This window comes from Cebus imitator, unplaced genomic scaffold (genome assembly GCF_001604975.1).
Source record: "Cebus imitator isolate Cc_AM_T3 unplaced genomic scaffold, Cebus_imitator-1.0 Scaffold16, whole genome shotgun sequence".
NCBI classification, from domain to species: Eukaryota; Metazoa; Chordata; class Mammalia; order Primates; family Cebidae; genus Cebus; species Cebus imitator.
The window spans coordinates 10,396,198-10,420,266 of NW_016107331.1; the positions used below are offsets into that span (position 1 = coordinate 10,396,198).

Below are 24,069 nucleotides of genomic sequence, written 5' to 3' on the forward strand. Positions count from 1 at the left end.
TTCTTATTTCTAAAACAGCTAGTGACTTTTTTTGTTTGAAATTATAATATACATCAGTCATACAAAATAATGACATTTATCTCTCAGTAAGATCCTCTGCAATAATGTTTCAAAAGATATTTTTGTTCCTTTGTTTTCTCATAATTTATTTCATATTCAAATTGGTAAAATGCTATTGGACATCAGATAGAGCTTGGAAATCATCGTCGACAGTGGGGACATAATTCTCCACCCACTACCCTTGCTAACTTCTACTATGTAGGCTAGAATTGCTAAATACTTGCCTTTCCATTATCTTGAAAAAGCTAAATGCTTAGAATTTGAGCTTCCCTTGCAGCTAGAGGTGCCCAGGTGATGCATTTCTGGCCAATGAGATGTAATTAAAAGTCCCTTGGGATGTATCTCAGAAAGCATTTCACTAATGAGAAAAGGTGACAGCCCCTGCCAGCCCTGAGTCTGAACTATCAGTTTGCAATGGAGTGACGAGCCTGGTAGAGTGAAAGGACGGAAGCAGCAGAAGCTTATTTGGCAGAGTGGAAATGCAGCACAAGCTTTGTCTTCCTATTGCCTTACTACCTCTGGTTTACTATAATTAAATGTCATTATTGTTTAGGCCACTGTTAATAGAATTTTCTGTTTCTTGCAGGTGAATACATTCTTGTCTGACACATAATGATTTATAATCTGCAAAGAATATATGGTATTGTTATTTTATATTGATCAAATGGACTCTATTTCATTTTGGAGATTATTTCATTTACCAAAAAACAATGTATGTGGTAAAGACAATGAATGCCATATATTGTGTTTCATGCCCTTAATTCTTTCTTTGATAAAAACCCTGTGTTTCAGTAAAATGGGTAAAATCCCAGGTTAAAAAATAAAAATAATTGAATATATCTAAAATTCTAGCCAGTTTACAAACGAATATTTTTGAAGTTTTAAAAATTCAATTGAGACAATTTTTTTTAATTAAAAAAAATTTAAAACTCAATTTTATTGGACATTTTAACATCTCAAGGTAGCTTTTGAGGTTTGCAGCCTCACTGGAATTAGTTTCTTTGAGAAACAAATTGACAATATGTGCTTTTTGATGACTAGCTGAACTTGATGATGTTTCAGGTCCAATTTTCAAAATGTTACACACAAATTCTGAAGAAAGAACACAGACCAAACAAAAGTTCAGCAGATAGCACTTCAATGACATAAAAATTATCTAAGTTGAAGATAGACATTTTCCTTTTTTTGCCTTTGATAAAGTTGATATGATGTATTAAGCAATATATTACAGTAATGAGTTAAAATCATTTTAACACATATCAAATACGAAAGAAAATTAATTAACTAGCAGTAAGCTGAGAGCACCCAATACAGGAAACTGAACACAATCTAGAGAATTCTCTAGCAGACACTCTTCTCTTGGCAAGACTTAACCTCTGCTCCTTCTCACCCTTCTGCACCAACACCAGAAATTCAAGCAGCTATAATGAGATCTTGTTAACTCTATAAGTACTTTCCAATGATAAGAAAATCCAAGGTGTTCTTTCTTGCATATTTGGAGGCAGTGAAAGAGCAACATGAACAGAGAACAGATAGAAAGCAGATGGTTCACAGCCATAGTATACACATTGTTCCTCTAACTCTCTTGTCCAAATTTCAAAATATTTGGTTAATGATGAGTAAGATGTACAGTCATGTAGTGATGACCAAAACCAATAACATATATTTTTGGAAGATGCTTATTTTTCTGAAATATTGCCCTCTTGAAAATGTGTTTTCAGCATAGATTGAATTGAAAAAAGCATATAAGTAAATACATACACATTTTAATCTTAGTGGAAAAACACATTCATTTAATTGATTCATTTGTCCACCCATATAATCGTTCATTTATTACTTCAGCAGGGAAACTGATCTCTTAATGAAAAATACATTAGCCCTGTTTAAAATTATTCCTCTCCCTAAAAAATGATTATTCATTTTTTTAAGATATATTAAGTAAATTATTTTGAAAGCTTAGAAAATCTTTAAATTCTGCTGCACATTTTAGTAGAAATAGCATTTATTTTAGCTTTTCTGAAGCCACAGTTCCAACAAGACTAAACTAGTGAAGCAGATTATTTTTCTCATTCTATATTTATATAATTTTATTCTAACCTAAATTTAAACATTAAGAGACAATTTCAGGAGGTGATATGAAACAGGTCATAATTTGTCAAAGCATTCACCAACTTGTAATTCAGTAGGGACTCACTGTTATAACTATTGCTGAAATTTTCTTTTGGATGTCCAAGCAAGAGCATGTGATATATATATATATATATATATATATATCTGAAAATGCATTAGCCAAGTTTATATATATATATATATATATATATATATATGTGTGTGTGTGTGTGTGTGTATATATATATATATATATCATACTACAGTATATATTGCCAGATGGAATTTCAGGTGCCTACGTCATCATAGCTATTATTAAATTATCTTTTATGATGATACCCCAGGTAGCCATTACTGTTATGCAACAGAGAGTTAGAGAAACATCTTCAGTTTTTAAAGCTATTAAAATTTCTTGCAGGTGTGTTTGAGAGAAGCACAGCACAAATTCACTTGCACACTATGAGGATTAGAGACTTTGCAGCCCAAACGCAAGGGGCAATTAACAAAAACAGTGTGGCGGAAGAAACAACCAGAGTTGCAAACTAAAGAGAACTTACATTGCACTCCAATGTAATTGGATGCTTCAAATTATATTGCAAAGCACAGATGTTTATTCCACGAAATAAATGATATTGGCAGTCTTGGGCTGTGAGATAATCCTATAGGGTTTGCCTTTCTAAATACCTACTTTCTACTGATCCTGCTTTTTCCCAAGTTCTCAAGATTGTTTTCTTTCTTCTCTCTGTGATGTGAGCTTATTAAAAATATGATGAGCTTTATTCATCTACTTATGACTAGCATAAGCCTCAATATGCTACATCTGGAATGGAATTTCTTCCTTCAGTCACTTCAGTGAAAGGCAGATGGGGCATATTAATAAAAAATACTCCTAAGTTCCATTTTCTCCCCAAATCTGTTTTATTTATAATCTACTAGCTGTTACTCTCGATACAAATTAAAGTTCATTTTGGTTAGCCCCAACACCAGTGATCCAAGGAAAATCTGAGTTGCCCTCCTTTTAGTGGTGTTTATCTATTTGTTTTTATAAGAACACTTGAAATTCTTATTCTTTTCCTAAGTTTCAGAATATCTTATGAGTCATTTCAGAAGTAAGAACACCATAGAAAATAGTTATGGCTGCCATATCAACCTGTCATTTAAGAAAGCTACATTAATCAATAACACCTGAATAGTTCAATTACTGAATAAGAAAGGCAAAGAAATGAAAAAAAGATTAATAGGTCTTCCCCAAAATTAGACCTCTGAAATCAAAGAGGACTTAGAACCTGTGATGATTTGAAAAGACAATTAGACTCTTACTGTTTTAAGTTAATATATAATTAACAAACATTTTAATTTATTTTTTTCACATACAGCAACCAGTTTTACTGACAATTTTCCTGCTCAGAATTTTTCATCTTAGATTAATGACACTTAATAAAAATTCTAGCTAGTCACAATGAAAGGAAAAAGAGTCACTTGAACCAATGGTGAAGTGTCTTATAGAACAAGGCTACGAAAGGTTAATGGCATCATTACTCAGGTCTTTGGAGTACACGTATCCCTCTCTCAGAGTATATTAGGCATGTTGGATGGTGCATTAACTGTTTCCAAACTCTAGGTCCATTAAGAACTGTTTATTTTAAAAGAAAATTAATACCTCTGTAATACATCCCAACTTTTCCTTTACATTATTTCTGATTACTGTGATAACACATAAAATAGAAGTAGAATGAATCATGTCCAAGAGGATGAGAATAAAGAGGAAAAAAATTGCTTCAAAAGAACAAAACCTGAGTCCTGGGTCCACAAAACAAGTGTAAACAAATTGCAAAGGAAAAATATGTTAACTGTTTAGACCTCCAGCCTTCCAAGGATGCCTCCTGAGAATATTCCTAAAGGCTTCCTACAAAGAAATGAACTATATCTTTATAATGCCACAAGATTCATTCATTTTTTTAAATTGCTTGATATAAACCATTTATACTCCACCATGGTACTACTCAGAAAAATAAATTCTATAACAGGGAGGGAATCTAATTTGTTCATTAACCACCATTCATTGAGTACCTACTATGTGCCAATTACTATTCTCAGTGCTTGGAATAGGTCAAAAATGGACTTCCAAAAAATGTTCTTGGGCAATTTATATTCTTGGCAGGGGACTGGAGGGGGGAAAGTAGATAATAAAATAGAAGCATAAACTTGGGGAAAATTACGGTGTTAAAAGTGAAAAGTATAAAGTGACATCATAGAATTGAGTAAGATGGCGAGGGCAAGGTAGGCTATTGTTATATGAAGAGTGGGTTTCTGTTTTAATAGGCTGATTAAGAAAGTTTCCATTATGGAGGCTAACCTAACTTTTTGCTCACCTGCTCATGATTATTTTGCTTAGTTGGCAGTACCTTTGTTGGCTGCCTATCTGTCTAGCCTCTAGGAATTTCAGAATCTATTATCCATTGATCTCAGTGATTCAAAGTTATTCTAGCCTTATTGATTATTAGAGTAATTATTCTGTTGATAGTTTCTTTTGCTGTGCATAAGTTTGTCAATTAAATTAGGTCCCACCAGTTGATTTTTGTTTTTGTTGCAGTTGCTTTTGGAGAAATAGCCAAAATTTTTTTGACAATGCCAATGTTAAGAAGGGTATTTCCTAGGTTTTTGTCTAGGACTTTTATAGCTTGAGGTCTTAGTTTTAAATCTGTAATTCATCTTGAGTTAATTTTTTTTATATGATGAAAGGAAGGGGTTCAGTTTTATTCTCCTGCGTATGGTTAAGTCAGTTATTCCTGCTACTGACTAGAGAGTCCTTTCTCCATTGGTTGTTTTTGTCAGCCTTGTCAAAGATCAGATGGTTGTAGATAGGAGGGTTTATTTCTCAATTTTCTATTCTGTTCCATTAATCTATGTGTCTGTTTTTGTACCAGGACCATGCTGTTTTGGTTACTGTAGCCTTGCAATATAGTTTGAAGTCAGGTAATGTGATTCCTCTGGCTTTCCAAAGCTTAGAATTGCTTTGGCAAGTAAGGCTCCTTTTTGGTTCCATATGAATTTTAGAATAGTTGTTTCTAATTCTGTAAAAACTCATGTTGGTAGTTTTGACAAGAATAGTGTTGAATCTGTAAATTGCTTTGGGCAGTATGACCACTTTAGTGATATTGATTGTTTCAACTCATGAGCATAGAATATTTTCCCATTATTTGTGTCATCTCTGATTTCCTTCACCAGTGTTTTACAGTTCTTCTTGTAGAGACCTTTCATCTCCTTGGTGAGCTGTATTCTTAGGTATTTCCATTTCTTTTGTGGACTACTGTGAATGCGATTGTGTTCTTGATTTTATTCTCAGCTTGAATTCTATTGGTATATAGAAAGGCTACTGATTTCTGCACCTTGATTTTATATCCTGAAACTTTACTAAAGTCATTTTCCAGTTCCAGGAGCTTTTGGCACTCTTTAGAGGTTTCCAGGTATGGAGTCATATTGTCAGCTGAAAGTGATAGTTTGACTTCTTTTCCTATTTTTATGCCTTTTATTTTTTTCTCTTGCCTGATTGCTATGTCTAGGACTTCCAGGACTATGTTGAATAGGGATGGTGAGAGTGAACATCCTTCTCTTGTTCCAACTTTCAAGGGAAATGTTTCCAGACTTTGTGAGGCTCACTTTAAATTGGACTTTACTAAGGCAAAATATGGAAACCTAGATAGAATTGGTAAAACCCATCTTCTGAAGGAACAAAGTGAAAAATATCTTTTAGTTAACATCTCAGATAGGAGACAGCAACTATTTTGGTTCTTTGCATCTTTCAAAATTTTTGTTATTAACCTATCTATGACTGTACCACCAAAAAAAAAAATGTCTGATATGCTTACAATGTAAGGATTTCAGAAAATGGGCTGCTGAACAGCAAGGCTTAGAAGATAACTCCTATGATATATTCCTGGTATAAACTGAATGTATGCATCAACTCAAATTTCACAGGCTGAATTCCTGACACCCAATATGATGATATTCCTAATACCATCACGTACCCAATTGCTATCACATACTCAAAGTGGGGCTTTTGGTAGGCGAGAGGTCACAGGTCACAAGGGCAAAGCCTTTTAGTGCTCTCATGAAAGAAATTTCAAAGAGCTTTCTCATCCCTTCTACCATTTGAAGACACAGTGAGAACATGACTGTTTATGAACCAAGAAGTGGGCCTTCACCCCACACTGAGTCTGCCAGTGATTTAACCTCAGACTTCCCAGCACCCAGAACCATGAGAAATAAATGTCTGTTATTTATAAGTTACTCACTTTATGGTGTTTTGTTATAACAGCTCAAACAGACTAAGACAATTGTATGACGACAACTACCAAAGGAAAGTGAGGCATGGAGGGATGCCAGGGCCAGTGGACCCCAGAGCCTCCTACAAAGAAGACTGCATCATGAGATGAGTCCAAACTGAAAGTGGGAACTTGGGCTCAAGCAGTTGAAAGTTCCATGCTTTGTTAGGAAATAGAGGCACATTTGAGGTCATGAGGTCCTGGCCTTGAATGATAGCAGACAAATGAGAGAGGAGGGATGGCAGAGGAGTTGCTGGGCTTCATGACCATTTAGATATGAAAGGGAGGAACTGGAAAATGGAGCAAGGAAGGATGAATGCCTTCAGATCCGAATGCCAGAAAAATTTAATTTACACATGGTTTGGTGTTGGGAATGTTAGTTTTGATAGTACTATATCATAAACCATTTATAGTCAGTTTTCTTAACAGGTTTTTTCTATCTATTGTCCTACATTTACATTTTCTGTTTTTTCTGTTTATCTTTCTATAGAAAATGAGAAAACATGAAGAACGAAGGGCAAAGTTGGAAAACTTTTGAATCTTAAAACCCTTTCAAGGAAATTCTACAAATAAAAATATGAAATTACCATATTTCTTCTGTGATCACTTATTATATCTGCTTAAAATCACCTGAGCTGGATTTAGAATGTATATGGTCATTCTTAGTGTGATAAAACCAGTAAGAATTTATCAATAAAACTGTAGAGATCACTGACTGATCTGAACATAGAAGAGCACAAGACCTTAGCTGTTCATGAAGAATAGCATTTCCCTTAGATTGATTTCTTATTTCTTAGAGAGGAATAATTAAATCTGAGGATAACAAAAACATTAACAGCTACAGTTTGTTCTTTGTTTGTTTTGAGACGAAGTCTTGCTCTATTGCCAGGCTGGAGTGCAGTGGCACAATCTTGGCTCACTGTAAACTCTGCCTTGCGGATTCAAGCTATTCCCCTGCCTCAGCCTCCAAAGTAGCTGAGACTATAGGCACGTGCCATCATGCCTGATTAATTTTTTGTATTTTAGTAGACACGGGGTTTCGCCAGGTTAGTCAGGATGGCCTAGATCTCCTGAGCTCATGATTCACCCACCTCGGCCTCCAAAAGTGCTGGGATTACAGGCAAGAGCCATCGCGCCCAGCCCATTTTATTTTTTAAGAGGTGATTGGGGGTAACACATGTCCCCTGAGTGCTCAGAAGACAACACTAATGTTGCCCCTGTTCACCCTGCACTGATGTTGTCTTCTGAAGACTCAGAGGACATGAGCTACCCCTGTTCACTTCTTTACCACCATCAACATTAGCCACTCGAAGACTCTCCTGGATACTGTAGAAAAAGTTCAAGGGCAGTGGCTTCTGAATTCACCCCACAAACTCTCTCATTCTCCCAGCTGAAGACATTTCTCCTGCCTTTAGGACAGAATGTCAGGCATGAGGAATTATTGCAGCTGTGACTCCCCATTTATGACTCAGGCTCTTTGAGATTCATCCTTGTCCCACAAGGTACAGGAGAGTGCAGTGAAAGAAGGGTGAAGCAATCTTTCTTCTTGTCCCCAGAGCAAAAATGCAGATGAGAGGCAAGGGTAGATATGACTGAAACACAAGTGCAATCCATTGTCAGAAAAAAGACTAAAGTGAATGAACATAAATTGATGAAAAGGCTTTCATTATCAGGCTCCACAAATACATTCTGTTTGGAACTAATAAGCATATTATTTAATATTTAATGTAATTGAGTTCATATTTTACCAAGAAAAACAGTATCACTCTCTCCCAGAGGCTTCTTGGTGATAAATTTTAAAATAATCAGTGTTCTTACTCCACCTAAGGGAGTCATTCAATGGATTCTTGCAGTTGATAGCAAATATAGCATCCTTATGCTGGTGCTGGAACTCACACTTGTCATCCTGAAGAAAAAAGATCTCCTAACTAATATTGGAGACTTGAGTTTCTGTCACATTTCGTTACCACTGAAACTCAACAGTCTTCAGGGAGATCTCCATTTCCTCTCACAGCCAGCACTGGGCTGAAGGACAGGGTTGTCTATAGTCACAGAGACCGTGCTCTGTCTCCATTACCCTTCTGAATTGCTCAAGAAGAGAAGTTTGGGACACAGAGATCCTCACCACCAGTTCTGTCTTGGCCACATAAGAAGACAACACTCTGAGTTTCAGATATTAAAAAAAAGAAAGCCATACCTGTCTAGTCATGTCACTTTTGTATTTGTTTTCCGTTGCTGAATAACAAATTACCACAATTTAGTAGATTCAAACAATAATAAATTTATTATTCAACAGTTTAAAAAGCTCACCTGAGGCCAGGCACAGTGGCTCATGTCTATAATCCCAGTACTTTGAGAGACAGAGGAGGGAGGAACATCTGAGGTCAGGAGTTTGAGACCAGTCTGGCCACATGGTGAAACATTGTTTCTACTAAAAATAAAAAATAAAAAAATTAGCTGGACATGGTGGTGTATGCCTGTAATTACAGCTACTTGGGTGGCTGAGGTAAGAGAATCACTTGAACCCAGGAGGTAGAGGTTGCAGTGAGCCAAGATCTCACCATTGCCTTCCAGCCTGGGGAACAGAGTGAGACTCTGTCAAAAAACAGGAAAGAAGAAAAAGAAAGAAAGAGAGAAAAGAGAGAGAGAGAGGGAGGGAGGGAGGAAGGAAGGAGGGAAGGAAGGAAGGAGAGAGAGAAAGAGAAAGAAAAAGAGAGAAAGAAAGAAAGAAGAAAGAAAAGAAAGAAAGAAAGAAAGAAGAAAGAAAGAAAGAAAGAAAGAAAGAAAGAAAGAAAGAAAGAAAGAAAGAAAGAAAGAAAGAAAGAGAAAGAAAGCAAGCAAGCTAGCTAGCTCACCTGGCTAACTTAGGTTCAACCAGGATAATCCCCCTTTTGGGTAACTCAAACTCAACTGAAAAGTGGCCATAATTACATTGACAAAATATTTTTACGCTTGCTATATACTGTGGCCTAACTATGGGGGTAATATTTCATTTGTGCATGAATGATATTTTCTTTCCTCTTTTTTGTTTTTTGAGATGGAATCTCCCAGGCAAGATCTTGGCTCATTGCAACGTCCACCTCCCAGGTTCAAGCAATTCTCCTGCCTCAACCTCCCGAGTAGCTGGGATTACAGGCACTCACCACAACGCCTGGCTAATTTCTGTATTTTTAGGGTTTAGTCAGGTTGGCCAAGCTGGTCTTGAACTCCTGACCTCAAGTGATCTGCTGGCCTTGGTCTCCCAAATTGCTGAGATTACAGACATGAGCCACTGCTCCCAGCCCACAAATGATATTTTCATTCATACACCAAAGGGAAGGGAATTATGCAGAATATACACACTTAGGGTTGAAAATTTAGGGCCCATCTTTAAATTCTGCCTATTGCTCCTATAAGCCACTAGGCTGCTATCATTTCAGGACTTTGAAGAAACAACACCAATAGCATGCTATGCTACACACCTGTTGTCTACATAGAGGACGAAGTGGTGTGGTATACAACTTGCTGGAGGTTTGGAAAAGAGTTGTCAGCACTTTTGCTACCTGTGTACTCCTAACCAAAGTGAGAAGTAATGAATAAGAACTAAGGGGGATCAAAACATAGTAAACGTGTTCATGGTTAAGCTAATTAGACAACATAGCATGTTTGCCTATCTCCCTTTTTGATTTAGACTTTGGTCTTTCTATCCTGTCACAGGGAGAAAAGTTAGAAGATGGTGGACCTGCTAAAACCAACTTTCTTTGTCTCTTTTCCACGTGGAAGAAACTCACCTATGTGACTGATACCTAAAAAAGAAAGAGTAAAACCAGAAAGAGATGGGCCTGGCTCTGTACTGTTTGAGCTTCAGTGCAGTGGCTCTACTTATGATGCAGTGGCAAACAATCCCCAAATCTCAGTGGATAACAAAAAAAAAGAAAACACATATTTTTGCTCCTGGCATGCATCTGACACTGGTGAGCAGGGATGCTCTGTTCTTCAGACTTTCTCAGGGACCCAGGCTGACAGACGCCTCATCTCAACCTGGGGCTTCTTCAATCACGGCAGCAGCAAGGGGAAAGAATGGTAACTTATTCACCAGCTCTTAACACTTACAGTCCTAAGCAACATATGCCACTTTTGATCTATATTTATTGAACAAAACAAGTTCCATGGCCACACACGGAAGAGGAAGTGCCATTCAAACATGAGCCATAAAGTGGGGGAGAACCAAAAATCTTTGGTAGACAGCATTAACAGCTACCACACATGGCTTAGTGAATGTCATTCGTCCCCCACAGGAGATGCAGGAATTAAAGAAGTCCCCAAAGGTCTTCACTCCAATACTGTCCCCTCAAGAGTAGAGCATGTGATTTCTAAAGCTTATGTGAAAAGAGAAAAGTCACAGTTTTATCACTAAAGGTAGGAAATAGAAAACAATTGTGAAATAGCCATAGAGGGCCACACCCCACCTTCCCTGGTACTGTCACAGTAAGTAGCTAGCAAAAGCAGCTCTCCCAGGGCTGCTTTACAGGCAGCTGAGAGAGGTCCTAGCCCCACAGACGGCTCCAAAGAGGAAGAGGGAGACTGTGCCTGCCACATTTGAGGAGGCCGCCTTCAAATTCATGCTGCATGTCTGGAGTCGCTGTGCCGAACAGGATCTGTGAGCTGGCTCTGTGCTGGGTGAGAAGTGTGCAGCCTGGTGCCAGAACGCGAGTGCACATCAAAATCCTGGCACAGGCTCTCTTCAGAAACGGACAGAAGACCAACTGTAACATACGGCTCATTCTTCTCACGCCATAAACGTAAAGGCATTAATCACTGGGAGGGCTCCCAGAAATTAAAGTTCATCTTTTGGTTATGGGGTGTCAAAAGGCAAATGCGGAATGTTTTAAATTTGCTTCGTTTTCCTGCGAGATAAAATACAGGTTTCCAATGCTGGCTCTATCATCAAAACAGTCTCCTGGCCCTGCCAAAGCTAACATAAAGAACCCAGAACTCCACACAGGTTTCTCATTTATAGCATAATTTCCTTCAAAGACGACTGCTTTAAAATGTAGATTAACCCTTAATGTCTGAATTTTCCAAACTGAAACTTTGGAACAATGAGGTCCCATCTGCCAGTGCTGAAAAACCAAGCAGCAAGGGAGTCACCCATGGCATTCTGCAGTGCTGACGGGGGCTCTGCCCAGCCTGCCGACTGCCCATGCCACAGTGAGCACCGCGCTGCATGCTCAAAGCAGAGCCTCGGGTCAGTCCTCAGGTGGAGAGACAACTGCTGTGCTCTCAAGCACTGTGATCATCTGATAAAAGAAGAAAGAAATTCATGATCTATGTTTTCTTGTTTGAGAAAGTACTAAAGCTTGTTTTTTCATTACTGCCTAAATGAAACAATTCAACTGAAGCAGATGCTCCTGAAAAGTGATCATCAGACATTTATCAGACTGGTCTTGAGGATCTAAAATATGAACACATGGAAACCGATTACTTCACATTCATCCCCAAAATGGAAGGATGTATTTGTTGATCTCTCTATTCTACCTAATAAATTTTGCTTGTGAAAGAAAAGGGGAAGTGATAGTTGAAGAGACTCCAAACTGCCCATCTGAGTGTGCATGCCTATGTGTTCGTGTGTATGTGTGTGTATGTGTGTGTGCATGTACGTGCACATGTGGGCTGGCTTACTTACATGCTCACTTGCACAGTGTCATTACAAATTGAATCTGAATGACTTCAGGTCAGGGATAAACTCTCAATTTTCCACAATCCTAACTGGTCCCTATTGTCTTAAAGCCTGCTTAGCTTATTTATGCTACCTACTCTATTGATGTAGACATTTGAGTTTGAATGTTAATGTTTTAAAGCAGCATGTAACTGTGCTCCAGAACTGTGGCTGCCTTTGAGATCTTATTGAAAATGCAAATGACAAGTCCTTACATTCTGATGGACCACACCCACAGCCTAAAATTTCACCTGGGAAACTGGAACAATGCTGAAGGCCTCTAATGAAGATTAGCATGGCATATGTAAACGCTCCAAACCCAGTGCCTGGCACACAGTGTCACCAAAAAATGGCATTCAGTAAATGCCAGCAAGGATGATAGTGAAACGTTACCTACAAGATTAGTGTTAGGCAAAGAAATGATTGAGAACTTGGACTTTAGTGTCTACAAGCCTGGGTTCAAATCCCAGTTTCACCATTTACCATTTGTGTGACTTCTTAGGAAAGAGAGTTAAGGCAAGGACACACATTTAAGAATCATTGAAGTGTGTAATATTTCCCAAAGGAGAGGAGTAGGTTTATAGAATAGATTTCATTGGTGTGAGAAGAAGAAAGAGCACTGTGGAAGAGCAGTCTTACAAGGTTGAAGACCTAGAAGAACAGAATGATCAGAAATCCAAGGGAAGATAAAATTTCAAAAAAGAAGAGACATTATTAAAACTGCTCAATTCTACTGCATAATAAGTGAGAGTATTTTCAACAGATCCATGGAAGGTGGAACAGAAAAGCTTTAAACCTAGGCATTTTGTTGGCATCTCCCAAAGGATTCGAGGCATAACTCAACAGCCTAGTACAGAACGCCTGAAGATTTCACTATTTTGAACTGTGTCTGTAGGATCAGTTCCTCTAGAGAAGTCATTTTCTCTATACATGAAACACAATAAAAAGCTTCCAACTGATTGCTAACTACAAAAATAATTGCTGGAAAATACCTTGTTTTCCTCATCACTGAAGACCTGCTGGATAAAAAATATTTTTAAACAATAATTTTTCAATACAATCATGAATAAGATGGAAATAGTAAAAAGGATAAACATCTGTCATAAAATTATCATTATTCATTCTCCATGCTTGAGAGTTTATTCCTGCCCTGTGTTTATCTTCCAAATGCCCATCTTAATTTTTAAGTGATTGTCTATCATTGGATTAAATTTGTCTTTAGAGAATAAATGCTATTGCTACATACTTTTCTAAACACGCAGCCTCCAGTGAATTCAATTTTGACCTTATTTGGCTTTCCAATCCAGTGGGAAGTAACTTATTTTAAATAAAAGGAGGAAGTCAACTTACCCTTAAACCCAGAGGTTAATCTCCATTTAAGCCATTTTTGCACATTTAATTGGTGTGGGAAATTTTGCTAAGATAACTTTTGCAGGGGCTTTACGGAATGTTCTTTCAGAAAGCCCTCTTGGAGCTCATGAAATCTCCAGACTTCTTGACCAAAATAACATCTCTAGGCAAAGGATTATACTTACATGTTGTGATTATGGGGTTTTCATAGGTTAATGCAGAATATCATATCCATTTTATGAGAATATTTTAGATCTTGGAATAGGCGTCCACTTTTTGCACTATAGTAGTTTCAACCCAGTGTTTGACAGATATTTACTGCACATGTACGACACGTACTATAGGCAATATGGAAACACTAGACATTAACAATATTACATCTTTAAGTGAAAAGAAATTCACGTTATTGAAGGCCAACTATATGTTCTACTATTGGGTTAAGCAGATATCTGCCAATACACGAATATAGACATTACAAGGCTGGATATACTTTTCACTTTTCACATGGGATAAGTAGCTAATATATGGTATGAGTTCAAAGGATTGTCATTTATGGCTGACCAGAGAAGGCTTCATGAAAAAGGTGCCATTTTCACTTGGAAAATATAAGATGTTAATTGATGTAATTAAAATTTACTCCAGGAGACAGAGATGGTATAAGCAGTCACTAAAATACAAAAATTTAAATATGTTTAAGGAAGGAGTCTAAACTAAGATTCTCTAGGAAAAAAAAAATAATCCTCTGGAGAGTTTTAGAGAAGTGAGGTTGGGAGCATGTGGTGAGGTCCTTAATTCCAGGGCGAGGTGCTTTATTAATTTGGTAGAAAGCTGGATGCTACTAAAGGTTTGGCAACCACATGTTTTAGGATGATCAATCTGTAAGAAATGCAAATGAGAGATTGGTGTAATAAAGTTTGGGGATAGTATGTCCTAGTGGAAGACTAACAGCTGTAAATAATTCTAAGTACAAACAGTTACAGATCTCACCAAGATATTAGTTTTAAGTTTCTGTATCTGGGAGTATAGCCACAAAATGAACAGAGATAAAGCATCTAAAAAAGCATGTTTGATGGGCAAATGAGTTCTGCTTTAGGAAACTTGAGTTAGAAGTGACTTCAGACCGGGCGCGGTGGCTCATGCCTATAATCCCATCACTTTGGGAGGTTGAGGCGGGCGGATCACGAGGTCAAGAGATCGAGACCATCCTGGCCAACATGGTGAAACCCCATCTCTACTAAAAAATACAAAAATTAGCTGGTCGTGGCTGCACGCACCAGTAGTCCCAGCTACTTGGGAGGCTGAGGCAGGAGAATTGCTTGAACCCGGGAGGCGGAAGTTACAGTGAGCAGAGATCGTGCCACTGCACTCCAGCCTGGTGACAGAGCGAGACTCTGTCTCAAAAAAAAAAAAAAAAAAGTGACTTCAATGTATCTACAGAGAAATGTCAGATAGACAGATACATTTACGATAACTTCTCTAAAACCCTAGAGTTATTTGTGTTTCAGAATCAGATATTTGTCAGTTTTAGAAAGGTCATACGGAACATGAAATATATATTATCTAACAATTCCAACATGTCTGAGGCAGCATCTAAAAATTAAACACATTTATATTATTAAGTGGCCTATATGCAGCTTCATGTAATTTAAGGTGAAATCTTACCACCAAATGAGTAGAAATTAGAAATTTTACTGTCAATTGAGTGAAAAGAAAGATCTTAAAGGTTTCAGAGCTCTTGGATTTCAGAATTGCCAATCAGGGGCCATGGGTTTGGGAAAGCTCAGAATGAAACTTCGAGTTGACAATTTCCTGAGCCCTGGCCCAGCCCTGACTCAGGCTGTGAATTGCTCTGCCTTCCTAGTCCTCTCCCACTACTCTTTCTAGCTTGACATTAATTCATGATTTACATGGAGACCATGCCTCCATCCTTGCCCTGCCAAGATGAACTCTGGGGAAAAAATCTGAGTGCTGGACTAAACTCACTTTGGCCTGTGAGCCCCACTGGAAACTTTTGCTCGAACATTTAGATTCTGCACTGTAAGGGATAACATTTACTGGAGCTTTCAATTTTCTGAATATAAAAATAATATATATTATAGAAAATCTAGAAAGTTGGAAGGAAATAATGGAGAAAATAAACATCACCCATAATCCCATTATTTTAAATAACTTCTATTAACATTTTGGGTGCTTACTTCCAGTTTTTTTTTTTCTATGAATATGTATTAGATACAGCATATCCTATTTCTAACTGCCTATGATACCAATAAAGTAAATGTTAGAACCAGCATTCCAATAAATCAGCACCCACACTTTGCCTTCTTCCCTAAAGATGAAGCTTATCTTATTCACTGCTATATCATGAGGTATATAGTGGGTGCTTGATGAACAGTCCTTGACTATAAATTGTTAAATAAGTTAATATATGCAAAATTCCAGGGCCTCAGAAAGCATTCACTTACAAGAGCTCAGAGAGGTTATCTCAGGTCTACCCACTGTGCTCATTTCCCAGTGATAGCTCCATGTTGCCTTTTCTTATTCTGACTTATCTGGGTGGATGCTGATAGCTGTGAAAAGTGAGTTTCTCCATGACTATACAGGCAGACATGGAGTTAATCTTCCTCAAGGCAGTTTGCTCAGACCTGGTACTAAAGGGCGAGTCAGAATTAGGGATACTAAAATTCCCAGCTGAGAAACAGTTCCTCGGTAGGGCGTGCACCGAACACATGTAAAAGGAGGCAAGCTCCTTCCTGTCCTGGGCCACAATAAACAGTGTTACATGTTTCCATACTCACTACACAGCAACATGTATCCCTGATTAATGGTCTTCAAAAATATTTCTCATCAAAATAGAATGTGAAGTGGAAGACAAGTCAAACTTCGGTAACTCTTTTGATATGAATCTTATGAATATTTGATGCCACAAGAAGAAAGCAGCAGTTGGTTTCATACTTTTTAGAAATACGCAAAAGGAATAAATAGAAAAACACAAGTCTTTCAGGTTTGCTTGATTTGTTATTGTTCAAGGGGGAAAAGCTATAATTATTTCATCTAGTTCAAACAGACAAAATAGTCTGGGGCTATACTGAATAAACCAAATTTAGACAAACTGCCCAAATAAAAAGAAACACAATGTTGTAAGTTAAAAATGTGTACCTCCAAGAAAAAAAAGCTGCCTATCCTTGCAGTTGACAAGATACCCCAGAGGCTGGGTGAAGAGGGGCATTTTCTCTGTTTCTTCACCCTCCCCATAACTCGACATCACCTTCACTCTACCTCTTTCTTCTTCCAGTACAAGTAGCATGACATGAGCAGGGTTTAGGCTTCTTGGTTGCAATATAAATATTTTAAATCTTAAATAGAATTGTGGCCACATGCCTGCTACCAACTTCAATAGCAGTAGTGTGATCAAGTTATTGTCTACCTAATTAACCTCTGGCTCTGGTTTATCACAAGGATCTCACAATCTTAACATTTTTAAACAACAAAAAACAAGGGGAATCAACTATATGCATACAAAGCACTCAGTTACATTTAATTGGATGGAAAAATTGGATGGGAAAATTGGCTATGCCTATTCCAGCTAAACAGATATACAACTCAATGTTATTATCTGCACACCTAGAGTTAAATGCTACAATGACTATAGTTTCAGTAACCATTTGCCTGAGTCTGGATATGATTTTCTGGATAGGTAGGGCAGTTCCTCAACTTCATTTTTCGTAGATCTTTCTCTTCACGCAGAAAACCTAGTATAACTTCCCAGTCTCTATCTGTACAGTCGTTCTCATTTAATATGTTTTTAAAAAGTGATCAATCAGATTCTTTAGCACTTCAGAGAAACAGAGGGTGAGAAGCAATCTTCTAAACATGTTGATATTAACTGAGTTATAATTTCTCTACAAACGCCTTTCACCAAACTCCATCTGAAGTTGCCCATTTTAGTTAATGTTAAAATTCTTTCTTTCTGACCCAGTTTTATAAATATAAAATGTAAATGGTATTACAAATTCTCGATGTTTGATTACACTCATCTCTGCAGTTCCACTGTAATGAAGACTTGCATCAATTCACACACACAGTCATACCTGATCTTATTGCCACCAGGCTCTCTCCTGTTTTCCTTATACACTTCTTAAAAATCTTGTTAATTGTGCATTTACAGAACCTAAAATAACTTCTGGTATCTAGTATAATAAAACCTGTAGTCCTTAATAATCTGGTCCCACCCGTATCATTTTTCCCAACTGTATCATTTTCCATGACTTGTCCATTGTGCCTTTTACTCCATTTGATGAGTTTCACCCATGTTTCCCACCTCATGTGTAAATTCATTTGCCTCTTCATCCAGAAATCTCTCCCCTCCTTAAGTCCCATCTCAAATACAGCTCTCTCAAAAATATTCACTTCCTTTACAAACTACACAAAGTATGCCTTCTGCTGTCCTTTTCATTTATTTTACAATTTTGGTTTTTGTCTTGTATTTTAGTAATTATTTAATGAAATAAACTATCTAATATACAAATTCAATTGTCTTCATAAAAAAGAGGATGCTATATTTTGTGGGTGATACAACTCAAAACACCAAAGTTACTACATAATGGTCATTTGAAGCATTAATTAAACAATTTTAGATCATATGCTATTGAATCTAATAATGATTTTTTTCATTTCCTAAATCCCTATTATAGTTGTTGGTACCAGACATCTCATTCTCTTCCATTTGTTTTATACTTGCAAGTTTTGAAATCTTAATAGGTCTTATATCAGTACTATTCATTTACACCTCAATTTGTTCCCAAAAAAATTCAAGGTGGCTTACAAGAACACATGTTTATTTTGTAGTACCTGTTGGTAGTAAATAAGAAAAAAAAATAAATAAAATACCTGTTATCCACATTCAAATATGCCCAAGTTGACTTCAAAACAAAGCCTTTTTATAACACAGATAAGCACTATGTTAAATTTTTCAAGTGGCTGAGAGATCCATGTATATCCACTTACCTTTCTTAGGTTTAACCATGAGCTTTTAAAATATCTTCCAGGCTGAGCTTGATGGCTGATGCCTGTAACCTCAACACTTGGGGAGGCCAAGTTGGAAGGTTCTCAAAAGGACAGAAGTTCAAGACCAGGCTTGGTGACACAGTGAGACCTTGTCTCTAGTATAATAAAAAAAAATGTTAAAAATATTACATTTTATGTGATTTGGTCATTGGGATTTTTGTCTTGATTAGTTTCTGTATTTCTATTTTTTCTTAGTTTAAATTTTATAAAATATTTAATTCAAAAGAGTTTAAAAGTGCCAAATAGTATAATTTTTTGTTTTTGAGATGAAGTTTTGCTCTTGTTGCCAAGGCTGGAGTGCAATGATGCAATCTTGGCTTGCTGCAACCTCTGCTTCCTGGGTTCAAGCAATTCTCCTCCCTCAGCCTCCCAAGTAGCTGAGATTACAGGCATGTGCCACCATGCTGGGCTAATTTTTTTGTATTTAGTAGAGAGGGGGTTTCACATTGTTGGCCACGCTGGTCTCAAACTCCTGAACTTAGGTGATCCATCTGCCTCACCTCCCAAAGTGCTGGGATTACAGGGGTGAGCCACTGTACCCTGCTCAGAAATGTTGTTTTGAAAATTACTAAATTCCCACCTCTACTTTCAAATTTTCCCCTCTTTGTAGCAACAATTTTTATCTTTTAGCCAATTATGTTGGTATATATCACCATGTCTTTAATCACATTCTTTTATTTATGCTTTTTACCTGATTATTTTGTCCTAACTTAACATATTTCTAAAGAACATAATCTTTTTGCTTCTTGTTGAGTCTGAGTTCCCAGTTTTAAGTATTGTTTATATACTTCCACTGCAGATCACAAGCATTTAGCATTCTCTCCTCTCAAACCTCCACCCCTGAATATTTAGAGCAATTCCACCATATTCCACTGAAGTTACATTGTAACTTCTTTAGATTAATTTTTGGAGTATATATTATCACAACAGCAAATTCTTTTTTTAAGCTGAGCTGTGTAATAGACTATAATCAGTGATATGGTTTGGCTCTGTGTCCCACTCAAATATCATCTCCAATTGTAATCCCCATAATCCCCACAAGTGGATGAAGGAACCCTGTGGGTGGTGATTGGATCATTGTGGCAGTTTTCCCCATGCTGTTCTCATGATAGTGAGTGGGTTCTCACGAGACCTGATGGTTTTAAAGTGTGGCACTTCCTCATTCTCACATATACTTTCTCCTGCCACCTTTGAGGAAGGTGCCTACTTCCCTCTCCCCTTCCACCATGATTCTAAGTTTCCTGAGGCCTCCTAGCCATGGTTCATATTAAGCCTGCAGGACTGTGAGTCAATTAAACCTCTTTCCTTTATTTACCCAGCCTCAGGTAGTATTCTTTATAGCAGTGTAAGAACAGATGAATACAATCCATTTTCCCTTCCCATAGTTTTCTCTAGTTATTGCATATTTCTGTGGTTTTCCCTAGGTATTGCATATACATTGTTTTATTCGTTTGCTTGGTTCTTTTTACACTTATCACTAATTCAGCTCCAAACACTTTATCAATTACTAAATCTCCTCTTTAGATATGTCAGGCATTCTATCAATTTCATCTGCTTAAAGAAGATTTTTCCCAGGAACCTTTAGATTTATCTTTCAGAACTGATTTCCTTATACAAGTAGTGCACATTTCTTAGTTTGGGGTCTTCCCTTGATTGCTTTTCTGTGCTGGATCTCCTGCTCCCCAAATCTTATGTGTTCATTATTCTTGTTTAATTCCTTTGATTGGTGGAACACATTCTTCAATATCTTATTAGGTAAAGAAATGTGCTATTTGAGAATATGAATGGTTGAAAATACTCTTGAGTGTCCCATGATTGACACTTGGCTAAGTAGACTTAATAGGACATTCTTTTTCTTTAGAAAATTTTTGAAGATAGTTCTTCATTGACTTTTAGCTTTCAATGTTGCCTTGAAAAGTCCAGAGTTATACTGATCACTTTCAGTAGATCCGCTTTGTTTCTTTCTTCTCCCTGAAATTATATATACTATTTTTCCCTTTGAATCCTTGGTTATGAAATTTTGTGATGCTATGTCTTGGTGTGCAGTGAATCCAACATTTATATAAAACCTCAGGAATCATTTCAATCTGAAAAATATTGGTTTATTCCAAGAAAATAATTAAAGTTTTACTTCTCATTTTTCAATTTTTAATAGAATTTCCATTTTTTAGGTATTGGACCTACTAGACTGGTCCCATAAATTTCTCATTTTTCTCTCCTGTTTTCAATGTTGTTGACATTTTTGCTCTACTTTCTGAAAGATTTTCTCAACTTCTTCCAACTCTCTCTTTACATATTTTTATCTCATTAAATTTTAAATTTCCAGCTGTTTTATTTTTTTGGCTTTATGTCTATTTTCATAGTACCCTGTTCTTGTTTCATGTTTATAATGTTTCTTTTATTCTTTCTTTTAAAATTTTTCTTCTTTCTCATCTGTTCTTCTATTTTCTGATTATTTTGTTATAGTTCCTGTATTTCATGTCAGAAATTAACATTATAATATTTGGTCATCTACCAATACTTACAAAATAATCACATCCTTTATGTTTCTCAGTTCCTAATTGCATATTAAGATGGAAAACATATGGCTCCTGATATTTAAATTCCATTTTATATGTGAAGAAAAAAGCAAAAGGTAACAAGTATATAATATAAATAACTACACTGATAAATTTGAAAATTCAGTTGAAAAAAATTAATAGGTCAATAAAAATAAGTTTTTTAATAATTAAAGAACATTATAATCTACTGTAAGATTTGATAAAGCTTTCTATTTCATTTTTGAAATGAAAAGTAAACTGTACTGCTATTGCAACATCTAACTCTCTCAATTCATAATCATGGATGTCCTATTTGGAGCAAAAATTACTTCCACTCTGAACAAGGACCACGACAAGGGGACAAAGTAATTACATGCTAATGGAAAAGGCCAGTTGCTGAGAATTATGATATAATAAGATAGGTAGACTATGCAGGAAATTCAGTTTGGCATTCAAAGATGTATAGATAAAGAACTTAAAGAGAAATCAGTTTTCTATCCCCCAAATAATTTGTCAGATAATAAAAGTAGAAAATTTTGGCCAACAGCATGCTATTTTCAGACCAAGTGAAATTTGTACTTTTTCCAAAATGTTTTCTGTGAATTTAGATTAAAGTTAGAAAGATAAAAACCCCATTAGAAACAGACTATTTTAATGACTCAATTAATGTCCAGCATTTACAGGTTCCTCATAAGATCAAGCCACAATTTTATTCATAAAGGCAATTCACCAGAGATCTCTAGCATTTTAGCCAGCTAAGAAAGAAATATAAGCAGCCGAATGAAGGATTGGTCCTGTAAGCACTATAGATAATTGGTTTCAGATGATCTTCTACTCTTTATATAAGAGTAAGCTCTCAAATACAACAAAGCTTAAATTCCTGAAAATTAAAATTAGTTTAATAAAAATTTTTAAGTAAAAGTTTTGTAAATAAAATTACTAGATATACTTAATAAATAAAAACTGAGGATGAACTTTATTTTTTAAAAGAAAAACATATTTAAATTTAAGAGCTATAGAATTAATAATCATTCTCATGCATACAAAGAACCATGTATGTATACATGAGTCAAAACTGAAAAAATTAGGCTATCAAAATTTAAAAAATAAATGAAAAAATACCGAAAAGTCAGCATATTATGCAGAAGAAACAAAGTTAGGATAGTATGTGTTACCCTCCACTAACACATACTTATTTTTGGAGCTTCTTCCTTATTTGACTTCTCTTTGAGTCATAAGCCCAGTAGATATGAATAGACTTACACATACACCTCAGGAAATCCCAAAAAGCTAATAGGTGTTACATGAGAAAGTTTTAAACTTTCAAGTAATGTTTATAATGGGAATTAAATAACATATCTTGTGTTTGTTCATCTTAACTAAGATTTATTTCCATAACAACCAATAGAATAGATGAAAATGAAAATATTCTAAAGCTGTTTAATATTTCAAATTTAGATAAATACCAAAAAAAATTTTATTAAACACATTTGCATTAAATCTATAATAAGCAATAATAATGTACATGATTTGGAGACAGGCAATTCTTGAGCCTATCTATGTATATATCAGATATATAAGTACTATATTTAAAACAATATAACCTGCCAGCTCTCTACTCTTTAAAATTCTCTACCAACTTTAACTCAGAATTTGATTACTCAGAATAAAATTATTGTTAAAAGTTGAAAGGATTTCTACAATGGTAGGTTTTTTTCAGGCCTTGGAACAATAGCCTCAAACCCAATCTTCAGGATATGTCATCAGTGCCACAGTAAATGCTGTTTTGCCTCACAGAGTAGTGGGAAAGAAAGGAAAAGAGCAAAGAGTGAACATGCCGGTCATGCTGGTCATCTTACATAGAGCTGAATGTAAGACATCCTCTCACAAGAACTGTGTTTCCAGCAAAATCCATTTACTTCATTTGATTGAAGACTGAGCAGCACCAAGGAAAAAGAGCTAGGTTAAAAAAAAAAAAGGAGAGAATTAGCCTGGGAAATATAGTGATACCCCATCTCAACAAAAATTTTTAAAAATTAGCTGAGCACCTATATAATTATAGGTATATAATTATAATTATATAATTATATACCTATATTATAGGTATATAATTATACCTATAATATAATTATAGGTATTATATAGCCACATACCTATAATCCCAGCTACCAGGGAGACTGAAATGGAAGGATCACTTGAGCCTGGGAGATAAAAGCTGCAGAGTCGAGATTGCACCACTGAACTCCAGCCTCAGGAATAGAGCAAGACCCCCTGTCTCAAAAAAGAAAAGAAAAAAATTGAGAGAACTAAATTCTGGTTATATCTTGGTCATTAAAGATATAGGGCTACAACACTGAAACTCTCTGTGTGCCAGTTTTCTCATTTGTGATGGATTATGGTCAAATCACTTTAGAAAGTTGAATGAATTATAGAGGAAACATCTATTATACAAGAGAATAAATTTCAGGAGCACACTTCATTGTCCAAAATGTCATAACCATTAGTAATATAATTAAAAGAGGCTGGCAATGAGAGAAATTAGATTAGTGAAAAGGCAATAAAGAGAAGGGGGCAAGAGACAAACCTTAAAGCCATTTGACCTCATTTATGGTGTATGGAAAATGATAAAGGTAATTTCTTAATCCAACAATTTCTACCAACAGCCAGCAGGTCACAAGGCAGAATGCAAACAATTTTCTTTTCCAAGACTATGAAGGCAAAGCTAGTAATTTATCAACCATGTTCCATTTTGATATTTCTTAGAAAGAACTATTTTTTTTTTTCCCCATTTATTTATTTTATTGTATTTTAGGTTTGGGGGTACATGTGAAGAACATGCAAAATTGTTGCATAGGAACACACATGGCAGTGTGATTTGCTGCCTTCCTCCCCATCACCTACATGTGGCTTTCTCCCCCTGCTA

The 24,069-nt window shown here is 36.2% G+C and overlaps 1 long non-coding RNA gene across 1 annotated transcript in view; it reads right to left on the reverse strand.

The window, feature by feature from the left end:
- Positions 1–23,375: 23,375 nt before the first annotated feature.
- LOC119468287 overlaps positions 23,376–24,069 on the reverse strand; it is a 6,136-nt gene continuing 5,442 nt past the window's right edge. The window contains exon 3 of the long non-coding RNA XR_005196956.1: positions 23,376–23,417. This is a non-coding gene — a long non-coding RNA (uncharacterized LOC119468287). The remainder of the gene's footprint in view (positions 23,418–24,069) is intronic.